The 13,998-nt window shown below is 34.9% G+C and overlaps 1 protein-coding gene across 1 annotated transcript in view; it reads left to right on the top strand.

Moving 5' to 3' along the window:
• Window positions 1-13,998, top strand: part of CYLC1 (cylicin 1) — a 120,764-nt gene that overhangs the window by 83,206 nt on the left and 23,560 nt on the right. The gene's annotated exons all lie outside the window — the stretch shown is intronic.

Below are 13,998 nucleotides of genomic sequence, written 5' to 3'. Positions count from 1 at the left end.
GATTTCACTGAGCTTTCTTACCCTGTGCTCATTTTTATTATTTTTTTTTCTGCTTCCTCTGGACTACTTTTCCCTCTAGTGTATTTTTTAATTTTAAGTATTGAGTTCTTCACCTCTGATTGGTTCCTTTTTATATTTTCTTTTTGTTTAAAGTTTCGCTGAGATCCTCCACTCTTTTCTGAAATCCAGTATCTTTGGGATCATTACCTTGAATTCTCTGTCAAGCTTCACTGACATCCTCCACTCTTTTCTGAAATCCAGTATCTTTATGATCATTACCTTGAATTCTCTGTCAAGCATATTGCTTATCTCCATTTCATTTAGCTGTTTTGCTCTGATTTTGTTCTGGTGTTTCATTTGGGATATATTTTTGTTTCCTAGTTTTGTCTAAATCCCTGTGTTTGTTTCTATGTATTAGGAAAGTCAACTGTATCTCTTGACTTTGAAAGTAGTGATGTTATGAAGAAAATGTCCTGTAGTGCCCTGTAGTGCAAAGTCCCCTTTTCACCAGAACGAAGCCCTTCAAGGATGTCTCTAATGTGTGTTGTATGCACCCTACTGTTGTGGTCGAGCCATGTTTGCTTTCAGTTCAGTCAGCTACAATGACCCCCTTTAGTTAGCAGTTTTGATCCCTGTCCAGTTGAGGACCAGTCTGGGGCTGCTTTTAGCTTGTAATTGGATCAGACTCTGTTTGCCAGGCAGGGCTGTGGTCACACTGAACTGCAGGTTGTTCTTCCTGCATTTTCCCCTGAGAGACTTTTTTTGGTACCTATATTCAGACCAGATTTTTGTCCCCAGTTTGACTGTGCGGATTGCAATGACCTCAAACTACAGGGCTCTCTCCTTAAGCTTCCCCTCTGAGGTTTCCTTGGTGGCCTAGCAATCAGATCAGGGCTAGCAATCAGATCAGATGTTTGCTCCAGCCCATTGTTGAGGCTGCAATAGAACTAGTGTGTGTGGTTACATTCCCCTATCCTTAAGACAAGAGTCACTTTGGAATGGTGCTGGTCACTGTTGGGTCCTCTTCCAGAATGAGACACAATAAGCACCACTTTGTAGGGACTCCTGCCAAGGGGGATGGGTTGGATAGGGTAAGTCTGCAGGACGATGCTGGGGTAGGGGGTATGATCTTAGCAGCTAGGTACCTTTCCCTACCAGGGCTGATTGCAAGATGAGACCTGGCTAGAGCCACTTTGTAGGGACTCTAGCTGAATTTGGGGGTTAAATGGGGAAGATCTACAGGAGAACACAGGAGTGGGGTGTGCAGTGTTACAAGCTTTGTGGGGAGTGTTTGCACTGGTTCCTGCAGATGTCTGGGCATCTATGCTGGGGGTATAGGGGAAAATGGTGCCTGCCACCTCTTTTGTTCTTGAAGAAGTTTCTTAGTATTCTTGCCCCTCTAGTGCGTGTTCTGAAATTAATAAATAAGTTTCCTTCCCCTATGCCTCAGGCACATTTCAAATTGCTGCTTCTATGCTGTATCTCAGTAGGGTTGCTTTTTATGCTGTTTCTCTACAGGCAGTGACTCAGATTCCTATTGTCTTCAGGCTTTCCTAGAGCTGAGCCAGCTTATTTTTAAAGTATCCAGGGTTAAGCCCCACTGATTGTAAAAACTTCTGACCTTAAACCCCACTGGTTTTAAAAGTCAAATGTTTTGGGAACCCATACTCCCAGTGAAGGTTTCTCATGTCTGGAGTGCCTGATGTGGGGTCTGTTCATCTCCCCTTTTTGTGCTTGTAGTGTCCCTCTCATTTGTGGTTAGACTTACTGTGAGTTTTGTTCTCGATCAGGTCTCTGTCTCTCTTACCATTTTCTATGTGGCCTCCTCTCTCTGATTAACAGTGGAGAGTCTGTTCTGCCAGTCTTCAGGTCATTTTCTGGGTTGATTGCACTAATGTGGCTGTTATCTAGGTGTATCAGTGGGACAAAGTTAGCTTAGGTTCCTCCTACTCTGCCATATCCCCAGGCTTCTCCTGAAAAGTTCTTTATACTTCACTTACTGAGGTAAAAAACTGATGTAATGTTTAGAGAATTTGTTTCCCATTCTTTTTTTTTCTTTTTACTTAGATATAATTGGCCTATAAAATTATAATAGTTTCAGATATACAACATAATGATTCAGTATTTGGATATATTGAGAAATGATCATCGCAATAAATCTAGTTAACATCCATCACCATATATAATACGAAATTTTTTCTTAAGATGAAAATTTTTAGGGTCTACTCTATTAACACTGTCAAATATACTATACAATATAATGAACTATGGTCACCATGATGTACATTACATCATGATGACTTAATTGTTTATAACTTGATGTTTGTAATTGTTAACTGTTTTCACCTACTTCATCCATTCCCCAGGCTCCACATATTTACAACGAATCTGTCCTCTGTATCCATCCTCTTGTTGTTGTTGTTGTTGTTGTTTAATTTTCCACATATAAGTGAAATCATACAGTGTTTGTCTCTCTCTGACTTACTTCACTTAGAAATAATTCCTTCAAGTTTCATACACAGTACAAGATTTTCTTCTTTAATGGCTGAATTACACTGTAGCATGTGTGTGTGTGAGAGATTTTACTTTCTTTGAATATAATCAACACACAATGTTATATCAGTTTCAGATGTACAACATAGTGATTTAACAACTTTTTACATTATGCTATGTTCACCACTAGCGTAGCTACCATCTGTTGCTATACATCACTACTACAGTATACTTGACTGTATTCCTTATGCTGTGCCTTATATTCCTGTGACTTATTATTCCATAACTTTTGGAGTCAAATCCAAAAAAAAAAAAAACTCACTAAGACTAATGTCAAGGAGTTTATTGTCTATATTTTCTTCTAAAAGTTTTATGGTTTAGTGTCTTACATTTAAATCTTTAATCATTTTTGAGTTGTTTGTATATGGTGTAAGATAGTGGTCCAGTTTCACTCTTCTGCATGTGACTCTGGTATTCCCAACACCATTTATTGAAGACACTGCCATTTCCTCATTTAATATTCATGGCTCCTTTGTCATAACTAAATTGGCTGTATGTGTCTGGGTTTATTTCTGATCTCTCTGTCCTGCTCCATTGATCTTGTTGTCTGTTTTGGGGCCATAGAACCATACTATTATGACTACTGTAATTTTATAGTATAGTCTGAAATCAGGTAGCATGAGACTTGCAGCTTTATTCCTTTTTCTAAAGATTACTTTTTAATTTTTCAGGATCTTTTATAGTTTCGTACAAATATTAAGATTGTTAGTACTATTTCTGTGAAAAATACCATTGAAAAATTTTTTTAAGATTTTATTTATTTATTTGACAGAGAGAGAGACAGCGATAGAGGGAACACAAGCAGGGGGAGTGGGAGAGTTCGAGAATCAGGCTTCCCGTGGAGCAGGGAGCCCGATGTGGGGCTCGATCCCAGGACCCTGGGATCATGACCTGAGCCGAAGGCAGACGCTTAACAACTGAGCCACCCAGGCGCCCCAACATTGGAATTTTTATAAGGATTGTGTTAAATCTGTAGATTGCTTTGGGTAACGTGGACAAATTAACAATAATAATTCTTCCAATCCATTAGCATGGAATATCTATTTATAATTTGTCTTTTTCAATTTCTGTCATCAATGTCTTATAGTTTTCCAAATCCACGTCTTTCACTTCCTTAGTTAAATTTATACCTGAATATTTTATTATTTTTTATGCAACTGTAAGTGGAATTGTTTTCTTCATTTTTGTTTCTGCTACTTCATTATTATTGTGTAGAAACACAAGTTTTTGTGTATGGATTTTGTATCCTGCAACCTTATTGAATGCTTTTTGTTAGTTCTAGCAGATTTTGGTGGAGTTAATGTTTTTAATGTATTATATCATTTTATCTGCAAGTAGATACTATTTTACTTCTTCCTTTCCAATTTGGGGGACTTTTTTATTTGGATGAATATTTAATTGATTTATAATTAACATACAGTGTTATATTAACTTCTAATGTACAATATAATGTTTCTGCAATTCTATACATTACTCAGTGCTCATCATGACAAGTGTACTGACCATCTGTCTCCGAATATTTTTACTATCTTATTGACTATATTTCCTATGGTGCAATTTTATCTCTGTGATTTATTTATTTTGTAAATGGAAGTTTGTACCTCTTAATCCCCCTTCTCTTTGTCTGATTTGGATGACTTTTATTTCCTGTTCATACCTAAATGCTCTGGCTAGGACTTCCGATGCTGTGTTGAATAAAAATGATGAGAATGGTCATTCTTGTCTTATACCTAATCTTAGAGGGAAAATGTCCAGTTTTTCACCATTGGGTATGATATTAGTTGTGGGTTTTGTCTTATATGGCCTTACTTATGTTGAGGTACACTCTCTCTATACCCAGAGTGTTGAGTTATTGTAAGGGAATGTTGAATTTTTTCACATGCGTTTTCTGCATCTATTGAGATGATTTTTATCTTCTGTTTCATTAATGTGATGTATAATATTGATTTGCAGGTGTTGAACCATCCTTGCATCCCTGGAATAAATCCCCTTTGGTCATGTTGTATGATCCTTTCAATATATTGTTGATTTCAGTTTTGCTAATATTTTGTTGAGGACTTTTTATCTATATTTATCAGAGATATTGGCCTGTAATTTTCTTTTCTTGTGGTATCTTTGTGTGGTTTTAGTATCAGGTTATGTTGGCCTTATAAAATGAGTTCAGTAATGTTACTTCTTCTTCTGTATGTTTGGAAGAGTTTGAGAAAGATTGATATTAGTTCTTCTTTAAATGTTTGGTAAAATTCTCCAGGGAAGACCTCTGATCCTGAACTTTTGTTCTTTGGGAGGTTTTTGATTACTCATTCAATTTCCTTACTAGTAATGAGTCTGCTCAGATATTTTATTTCTTTCTGATTCAGTCTTGTAATGTTGTATGTTGCTAGGATTTATCAATTTCTTCTTCATAGTAGTCTCTTAAAATCCGTTGCATTTGTATTGTAACAGTGTGCTGCCTTTTTTCATTTCTGATTTTATTTATTTGACATTTTTCTATGTTTTTCTTGGTGAGTCTAGTTATAGGTTTATCAGTTTTGTTTATCTTTTCAAAACACTAGCTCTTACTGTCACTGATTTTTTTTATTATCTTATTAGTCTCTATTTCATTTATTTCTGCTTTGATCATTGTTATTGCCTTCATTCTAGTAAATTTGGGCTTTAGTTGTTCTTTTTTATTTTCAGTTCAATTTAGTTAATGTACAGTGTATTATTAATTTTAGGGATAGAATTTAAAATGATTCATCAGTTGCATATAACACCCAGTGCTCATGATATCAAGTGCCTTCCTTAATGCCTATCACCCAGTTACCCCATCCTCCCACCCACCTCCCCTCCAGAAACCTTCAGTTTGTTTCCTATAGTTAAGAGTCTCTTATGTTTTGCCTCACTCTCTGTTTTTATCTTCTTTTATTCTCCCTTCCCTTCCCCTATGTTCATCTGTTTTGTTTCTTAAATTCCACATATGAGTGAAATCATATGGTATTTGTCTTTCTCTGACTGACTTATTTCACTCAGCCTAATACCCTCTAGTTCCATCCACAACACTGTAAATGGCAAGATTTCTTTTTTTTTTCTTTTGATGGCTGAGCAACCCGTTCTTTATCCATTCATCTGTTGATGGACATCTGGGGTCTTTCCATATTTTGTATATTATTTTTAATTTGTCACGTTATATTTTAATTTTTCTACTGATTTCTTCTTTGTAACATTGGTTATCTAGTAGCATGTTTTTAAATCTCCACATAATGTAAATTTTCCACTTGTTTTCTTGTATTTTATTTATAATATGATTATGGTCAGAAAAGATGCTTAATATGATTTCAATCTCGGGGCGCCTGGGTGGCTCAGTCGTTAAGTGGCTGCCTTCGGCCCAGGTCATGATCCCAGGGTCCTGGGATCGAGCCCCGCTTTGGGCTTCCTGCTCCACGGGGAAGCCTGCTTCTCCCTCTCCCACTCCCGCTGCTTGTGTTCCCTCTCTCACTGTCTCTCTCTCTCTGTCAAATAAATAAATAAAATCTTTAAAATATATGATTTCAATCTTTTTAATTTTTTAAGACTGTTAAAGTCTTAAAAGTCTTAAGTCATAAGACTTAACATATGATTTATCCTGGAATATTTTTCATGTGCAAATGAAAATAATATATATTTTGTTGCTTTTGTTTACAATGGTTTATATATATCTGTTAAGTTTATTTGGTATAATGTGTTGTTTAAGATTGATGTTTCCTTATTGATTTTTTCTTATGATCAATTTTTTTCTTTGTATATATTTTTTACTGACAAAAGTAATACAAATTTATTATAACAATTAAAATAATCAAAATATGTAAAAAGATTAATAATACCTTATGCTCGTTCCTGTATGTCTAACTTATTCACACATCCATCCCTAGTCTTGTGTTCATTTTTTCTTTTACACAATCTCCTTGTACATACAAGTACATGTAAGCAGATAGATAATTTTTTGACTAAACTAAAATCATAAATATGCAGTACTTTATAACTTACTCCTATAGTTGACAATATCCAGGTTATCCCTATAAGTCAGTTGATATATATCTAATGCTATCGCTTTTAGTTCCAACTTATTTATGAAAGCACACACATAATTTTACACTCCAAGATGCCATATATTCTGGATTTGCCTTACATCAGTTATTTTTAATTTTTTTTTTGTCTTCCCACTCCCCATTTCTTCCCTCATTCATTTCTACTTCTTTTCTTTTCTCCAGATAACATTTAACAACATCCTACTATGTATCATTCTTTATTTTTCTCTAAGATTCACTTTATCATATCAAACCTTGAAATACACACACACACATACACACACGGGGGAGAGAAGTGTGGCAGAGAGCAGAAGAAAGAGTGATGTTTTGTTAGTTTTATTTAAAGGCAGGAAAATAATACATACTTCTCTGTAGCTAAGTTAGCAATAGATGTTACAGTTTTTCCTCTGCCATTATAATGGATGCATAATACTTCACATACTTTGACTTACATTTCCCTGACTACTAGTGAATTTGAATATATTTGGAATATACTTTGTCCACTTTGGTTTGATCATTTGAGAATCATGCCTTTGTAGCCTCTATTTTTCTCATCAGTTATTTATTTGCCAGTTTATAACTTTCTTTATTATAGATGTTATATTATTATAGATATTATAGATATTAATTTTCATTTTTCTTCTTTGTTGTATTTTCCCCAACTCTCATATATCTATTGCTTTTTATGTGTTTGTTTTTTGCAATGCAAAAATTTAAAAATCTTTATATGGCCAAATATATGTAATAATTCCTTTTTTTTTTTTTGTTCTTGGCTTTCTACATTGGTGAAAATTATCTTCTCCATAAGGTAGTTTCAACAGGGGATAAAAAAAAGGTAATCCTATAGTAAATAATAAGCTTTCATCAAGTCCCAAACTCTGAGCATTGTGATAATCAAGGTTCTAGTGCCCTAAAATGTGTTAGCAAAAATTTCCTGATCTCCCTCAAAATACCTAAATAAGTTGAAAATGGAGAGCATCATAAATGTTGTATAGTGTAGTTATTACTTCCTACAGTTTTGGAGTCAGACAGCTTTGATTTTAATTCTTACTCTATCACTTAGTTGCAGAATACCTCTGCATAACTTTCTTAATCCCTTGGAATATCCTTTTCCTCAAATGTAAAAAGGGACATTAATAAGACCTTCCTTATAGGAAAATGAAGCATGTAAATTGCTTAGTAATATATCTAGGTTTGTATTATACATATTCATAGAGCCTTACTCATATGAAGAGTTCTCCATTAATGTGTATAGATTTTTAATTTTCTTTGAACAATATGAACACAAGGTAAAAGAAACCAATTCAGTATAAAATGTTAAGTCAAAAAATAAATCGATATGTTAAGTATCACCCTCTTATCAATAGAAACAGTTAACTGATAGCTTATTTTATTTTCCAGAAGATATTTTCATTTATGGAGCACCCGGAAATTATATGGTATTATACACAATAATAGCATTTGATTAAATATCTTATATTGTCATTTACTACAGTTAATTAGGAGTCAAGTGAAGGCAAATCAAATAACCAGAAAAAACAAAGAAGGGGGCTGCAAAATTATTCATTGTTTCTATTCAATGAAAGAAGATGTTTGTAAAACTGGAATCCACCTCAGATTACTTACTCTGTACAAAATTAGCTAATACACAAGTTGAAGTTAAATACATAGGAACTATATAACTGTTGGGACTCTATAATTTTCACCCTAAAACACATGTTTCATGATAAAGTAAAACAAATAAATCCTTTTCCTATTCTTGGGTTGTTTCTTCATCTCCAAAATGAGGAATTGAGCTAAATGAGCTATAAATTGAAGTTGGAGTGAATAGCACAGAGGCAAGTGTTTTGTGTTTTCTAATGGAGTTTAAGAGAGGTAGGCCATATATCTGCCCATAGTTAGGATGGAAGAGGAATAGAATACCCTTGATGAACACCCCTCTAGTAGTAGAGGTGGCTAAACTACTAGAATACAAGACATAATAATGGCATCAAATGAAAATTATTATCTCATGAAATCTTTCTCAGGAAATGATAATGGAATTCTTAAGTACTACTATGACTTCTAGAGTTTAAAATACAATTTTAGAGTTGTATTTACAATATATACTTATGGGGGGCACCTGGATGGCACAGTTGGTTAAGCATCTGACTCTTGATTTTGGCTCAGGTCATGATCTCATGGTCATGAGATCAAGCCCCATGTCTGGCTCTATGCTTAGGGTGGAGTCTGCTTGAGATTCTCTCTCCTTATCCTTCTGCCCCTTCTGCTCATGCTCTCTCTCTATCTCTCTCTCTAAAAGAAATAAATAAATATTTAAAAGAAACAATATATACTTATGACATAAGGGGTCATTTTTTTTCCTGTCACTACCATTACTTGATTTGATCTATTTTTTCAAAAGCCACAATTGCTGCAATTTAAAGCAGTATCACCGTATTTGAAGATAAGATATTCAAGTACCAGTAAAATTGTCTAGGCAAACATACATGTGAATGTGAATCTGCATTTAGTTTGGTGGCTACTTCCATATCTCTAAATAATATATTTATATGATTACTTATCAATTTTACACATTTCCTAATGACATTTTTCCATAATGGGTGAATATTTTGTTCACATGCACCATCTCCTCTTCTCCTCTTTTCCTAAATATGGTTCTGTCTTTGTTTTTAGTTCCTTTATTATCTTTGTAACTTTAAATACTTTATTTGAAATTTTTTCTTAGTACTCATTACTCTTTTTTTTAAGATTTTATTTATTTGACAGAGAGAGAGACAGCAAGAGAGGTAACACAAGCAGGGAGAGTGGGAGAGGGAGAAGCAGGCTTCCCACGGAGCAGGGATCCTGATGCGGGGTTTGGTCCCAGGACCCTGGGATCATGACCTGAGCTGAAGGCAGAAGCTTAATGACTGAGGCACCCAGGCACCCCCTCTTATTACTCTTTAGTTCTCCTTTCCTATTACTTTTCTTTAGTTCTTTTATTTTATATTTTTCATTGAACTATGATTGAAATACAATATATATTAGTTTCAAATTTATCTCACACTTATTTGATAATTTTAACATTACAAAATGATTACCACTGCAAATCTTCTTTCCATCAATCTCCATACAAAATTATAACAATGATATTGACTATATTTGTTATGTTGTACATTACATCCCCATGACTTAATCATTTTAAAACTGGAAGTTTGTAGGTCCCTTTTACCTATGTCACGCATCCCTCTACCCCCTCCCTTCTGGCAGTTATCAGTTTGCTCTCTGCACCTATGAGCTTACTTCTATTCTTGTTTTATTAGTTTGTTTTATTTTTTTTAGATTCCACATATAAGTAGAAATCTTATGTCATATGTCATTCAGTCTCTGTCTGATTTATTTCACTTAACATAATGCCTTCTATGTCCATACATGTTGTTGAAATTAGCAAGATTTCACTCTTTTCTATGGCTGAGTAATATTCCACTGTTTGTGTGTGTGTGTGTGTGTGTGTGTGTGTGTGTGTGTGAGAGAGAGAGAGAGAGAGAGAGAGAGAGAGAGAGGAGATCTTCTTTATCCATTTATTATTAATGGAAACTTAGGTTCCTTCCATATCTTTGTTATAGTAAATAAAACTGAAACAAACATAGGTATATGTCTATCTTTTTGAATTAGTGTTTTACATTCTTTGGATAAATAGTGAGAAGTGGAATTGCTGGATCACATGGTAATTCAATCTTTAATTTTTTGAAGAACCTCCATACTGTTTTCCATAGTGGCTACACTAATTTACATTTTGACCAACAGTGCACAAGGGTCCCCTTTCCTCCATATCCTCCCCAACACTCTTTTTTTGATAATAACCATTCTGATGGGTGTGAGTTGGTGTCTCATTAGAGTTTTGATTTGCATTTCCCTGAAGATTAGTGATATTGAGCATGTTTCCATCTGCCTGTTGGCCATCTGTATGACTTCTTTGGAAGAATGCCTATTCAGGTGCTATACCATTTTTAATGTTTTTTTTTATTGACTTGTACAAGTTTATTATATCTTTTTTATATCAACCCTGTATCGGATGTACCATTTGCAAATATCTTCTCCTATTCAGTATGTTGCCTATTTCTTTTGTTGATGGTTTCCTTCATTGTACAAAATATTTTAGTTTGCTGTCCTTTCATTTGTTTATTTTTGCTTTTATTGTCTTTGCTTGAGGGAATACATCCAATAAAACATTGCTACGATCAATGTGAAAGAGCTTAGTGCCTATGTTTTCATCTTGAAGTTCTACGGTTTCAGGCCTTATATTTAAGCATTTAATCAACTTTGAGTTTATTTTTGTATTCACTGAAAGAAGGTGGTCCACTTTTACAACACTAATAAAAAGTCTGTTTTTTTCCTCCACTGTATGTTCTTGCCTCCTTTGTTGTAGATAAATTGATCATAGAAGAGTAGGTTTATTTCTGGGCTATCTATTCTGTTCTATTGACCTATGTGTTCCTTTTGTTCAGGTACCACATAGTTTTGATTAGTATACTTTTGTAGTATGCTTTAAAATCAGGTAGCATATGACACCTCCAGATTTATTCTTTCTCAAGATTGCTATGGCTATTTGGTATCTATTGTAATTCCCTTCAAATTTTAGGATTATTTGTTGTAGTTCTGTAAAAAATGCCATTAGTATTTTATAGGGATTGCCTTGAATCTTTAGATTGCTTTGGGTAGAGTGGATATTTTAATGAAATTAATTCTTCCAGTCCATGAACACAAAATATCTTTTCATTTATTTGTGTTGTCTTTAATTACTTTTATCAATGTCATAGTTTTCCAAGTCTAAGTGTTTCACTTCCTTGGTTAAACCTATTCCTGAGTATTTTTTTATTTTAACGTAACTGTAAAAGGGATTATTTTCTTAGGTTCTCTTTCTCATAATTAATTAATGTGTATAGAAATACAACATATTTCTGTATATTAGTTTTGTATCCTGTAACTTTACAAAGTTCATTAATAGTTTTTAAATATTTTTGGTAGAATCTTTAGAGTTTTCTATATATAATATTATGTAATTTGCAAATAGTGACAATTTTACTTCTTCTTTTTCAATTTGGATACCTTTTATTATTTTTTTCTTTCCTAATTCCTTCAGCTAGGACTCTTATGCTATGTTGAATAAAAGTGTTGAGAGTGGGCATCTTTTCCTTGTTTCTGATCTTAGAGGAAAAGCTTTAAGCTTTTCACTACTGAGTATGTTAGCTGTGGGTTGTCTTATATGGCCTTTATTATGTTGAAGTACATTCCTTCTACAGCCACTTTGTTGTGAGTTTTTGTCATATATTGATGTTGAATTTTGTCACATATTTTTTCTACACCTATTGAAATGATCACATTTTTTTCTTCTTGACAATTGACAAAATGTTTATTGAATTTATACATCACAATGGGGTGTCTCTTTTTTCTGGATTTTTTAAATTTTTATTGTTATGTTAATCACCATATATTACATCATTAGTTTTTGATGTAGTGTTCCATGATTCATTGTTTGTTCATAACACCCAGTGCTCCATGCAGAATGTGCCCTCTTTAATACCCATCACCAGGCTAACCCATCCCCCTACCCTCCTCCCCTCTAGAACCCTCAGTTTGTTTTTCAGAGTCCATCATCTCTCATGGTTCCTCTCCCCCTCTGACTTACTCCCCTTCATTCTTCCTCTCCTGTTATCTTCTTCTTTTTCTTTTTTCTTAAAATATGTTCCGTTATTTGTTTCAGAAGTACAGATTTGTGATTCAACAGTCTTGCACAATTCACAGTGCTCACCATAGCACATACCCTCCCCAATGTCTATCACCCAGCCACCCCATCCCTCCCACCCCCAACCACTCCAATAACACTCACTTTGTTTCCTGAGATTAAGAATTCCTCATATCAGTGAGGTAATATGATACATGTCTTTCTCTGATTGACTTATTTCACTCAGCATAACACCCTCCAGTTCCATCCACGTCATTGCAAATGGCAAGATCTCATTCCTTTTGATGGCTGCATAATATTCCATTGTGAATATATACCACTTCTTCTTTATCCATTCATCTGTCGATGGACATCTTGGCTCTTTCCACAGTTTGGCTATTGTGGACATTGCTGCTATAAACATTGGGGTGCACGTACCCCTTCGGGTCCCTACATTTGTATCTTTGGGGTAAATACCCAGTAGTGCAATTGCTGGATCGAATGGTAGCTCTAATTTCAACTGTTTGAGGAACCTCCATACTGTTTTCCAGAGTGGTTGCACCAGCTTGCATTCCCACCAACAGTGTAGGAGGGTTCCCCTTTCTCCACATCCCCGCCAACATCTGTCATTCCCTGACTTGTTAATTTTAGCCATTCTGATGGGTGTGAGGTGGTATCTCATTGAGGTTTTGATTTGGATTTCCCTGATGCCGAGCGATGTTGAGCACTTTTTCATGTGCCTGTTGGCCATTTGGATGTCTTCTTTGGAAAAATGTCTGTTCATGTCTTCTGCCCATTTCTTGATTGGATTATTTGTTCTTTGGGTGTTGAGTTTGATAAGTTCTTTATAGATTTTGGATACTAGCCCTTTATCTGATAAGTCATTTGCAAATATTTTCTCCCATTCTGTCGGTTGTCTTTTGGTTTTGTGGACTGTTTCTTTTGCTGTGCAAAAGCTTTTTATCTTGATGAAATCCCAATAGTTCATTTTTGCCCTGGCTTCCCGTGCCTTTGGCGATGTGTCTAGGAAGAAGTTGCTGTGGCTGAGGTCGAAGAGGTTGCTACCTGTGTTCTCCTTTAGGATTTTGATGGACTCCTGTCTCACGTTTAGGTCTTTCAACCATTTGGAATCTATTTTTGTGTGTGGTGTAAAGAAATTGTCCAGTTTCATTCTTCTGCATGTGGCTGTCCAATTTTCCCAACACCATTTGTTGAAGAGACTGTCTTTTTTCCATTGGACTTTCTTTCCTGCTTTGTCAAAGATAAGTTGACCATAGAGTTGAGGGTCAATTTCTGGGCTCTCGGTTCTGTTCCATTGATCTATGTGTCTGTTTTTGTGCCAGTACCATACTGTCTTGATGATGACAGCTTTGTAATAGAGCTGGATGTCCGGAATTGTGATGCCGCCAGCTTTGCTTTTCTTTTTCAATATTCCTCTGGCTATTCAGGGTCTCTTCTGGTTCCATACAAATTTTAGGATTATTTGTTCCATTTCTTTGAAAAAAGTGGATGGTATTTTGATGGGGATTGCATTGAATGTGTAGATTGCTCTAGGTAGCATTGACATCTTCACAATGTTGGTTCTCCCAATCCATGAGCATGGAACGTTTTTCCATTTCTTTGTGTCTTCTTCAATTTCTTTCATGAGTATTTTATAGTTTTCTGAGTACAGATCCTTTGCATCTTTGGTTA

The sequence above is a fragment of the Zalophus californianus genome, chromosome X (assembly GCF_009762305.2).
Source record: "Zalophus californianus isolate mZalCal1 chromosome X, mZalCal1.pri.v2, whole genome shotgun sequence".
In the NCBI taxonomy this organism is placed as follows: Eukaryota; Metazoa; Chordata; class Mammalia; order Carnivora; family Otariidae; genus Zalophus; species Zalophus californianus.
Note: the sequence above shows the minus strand (reverse complement) of the source record. Positions and strands in the feature narration are given on the sequence as shown.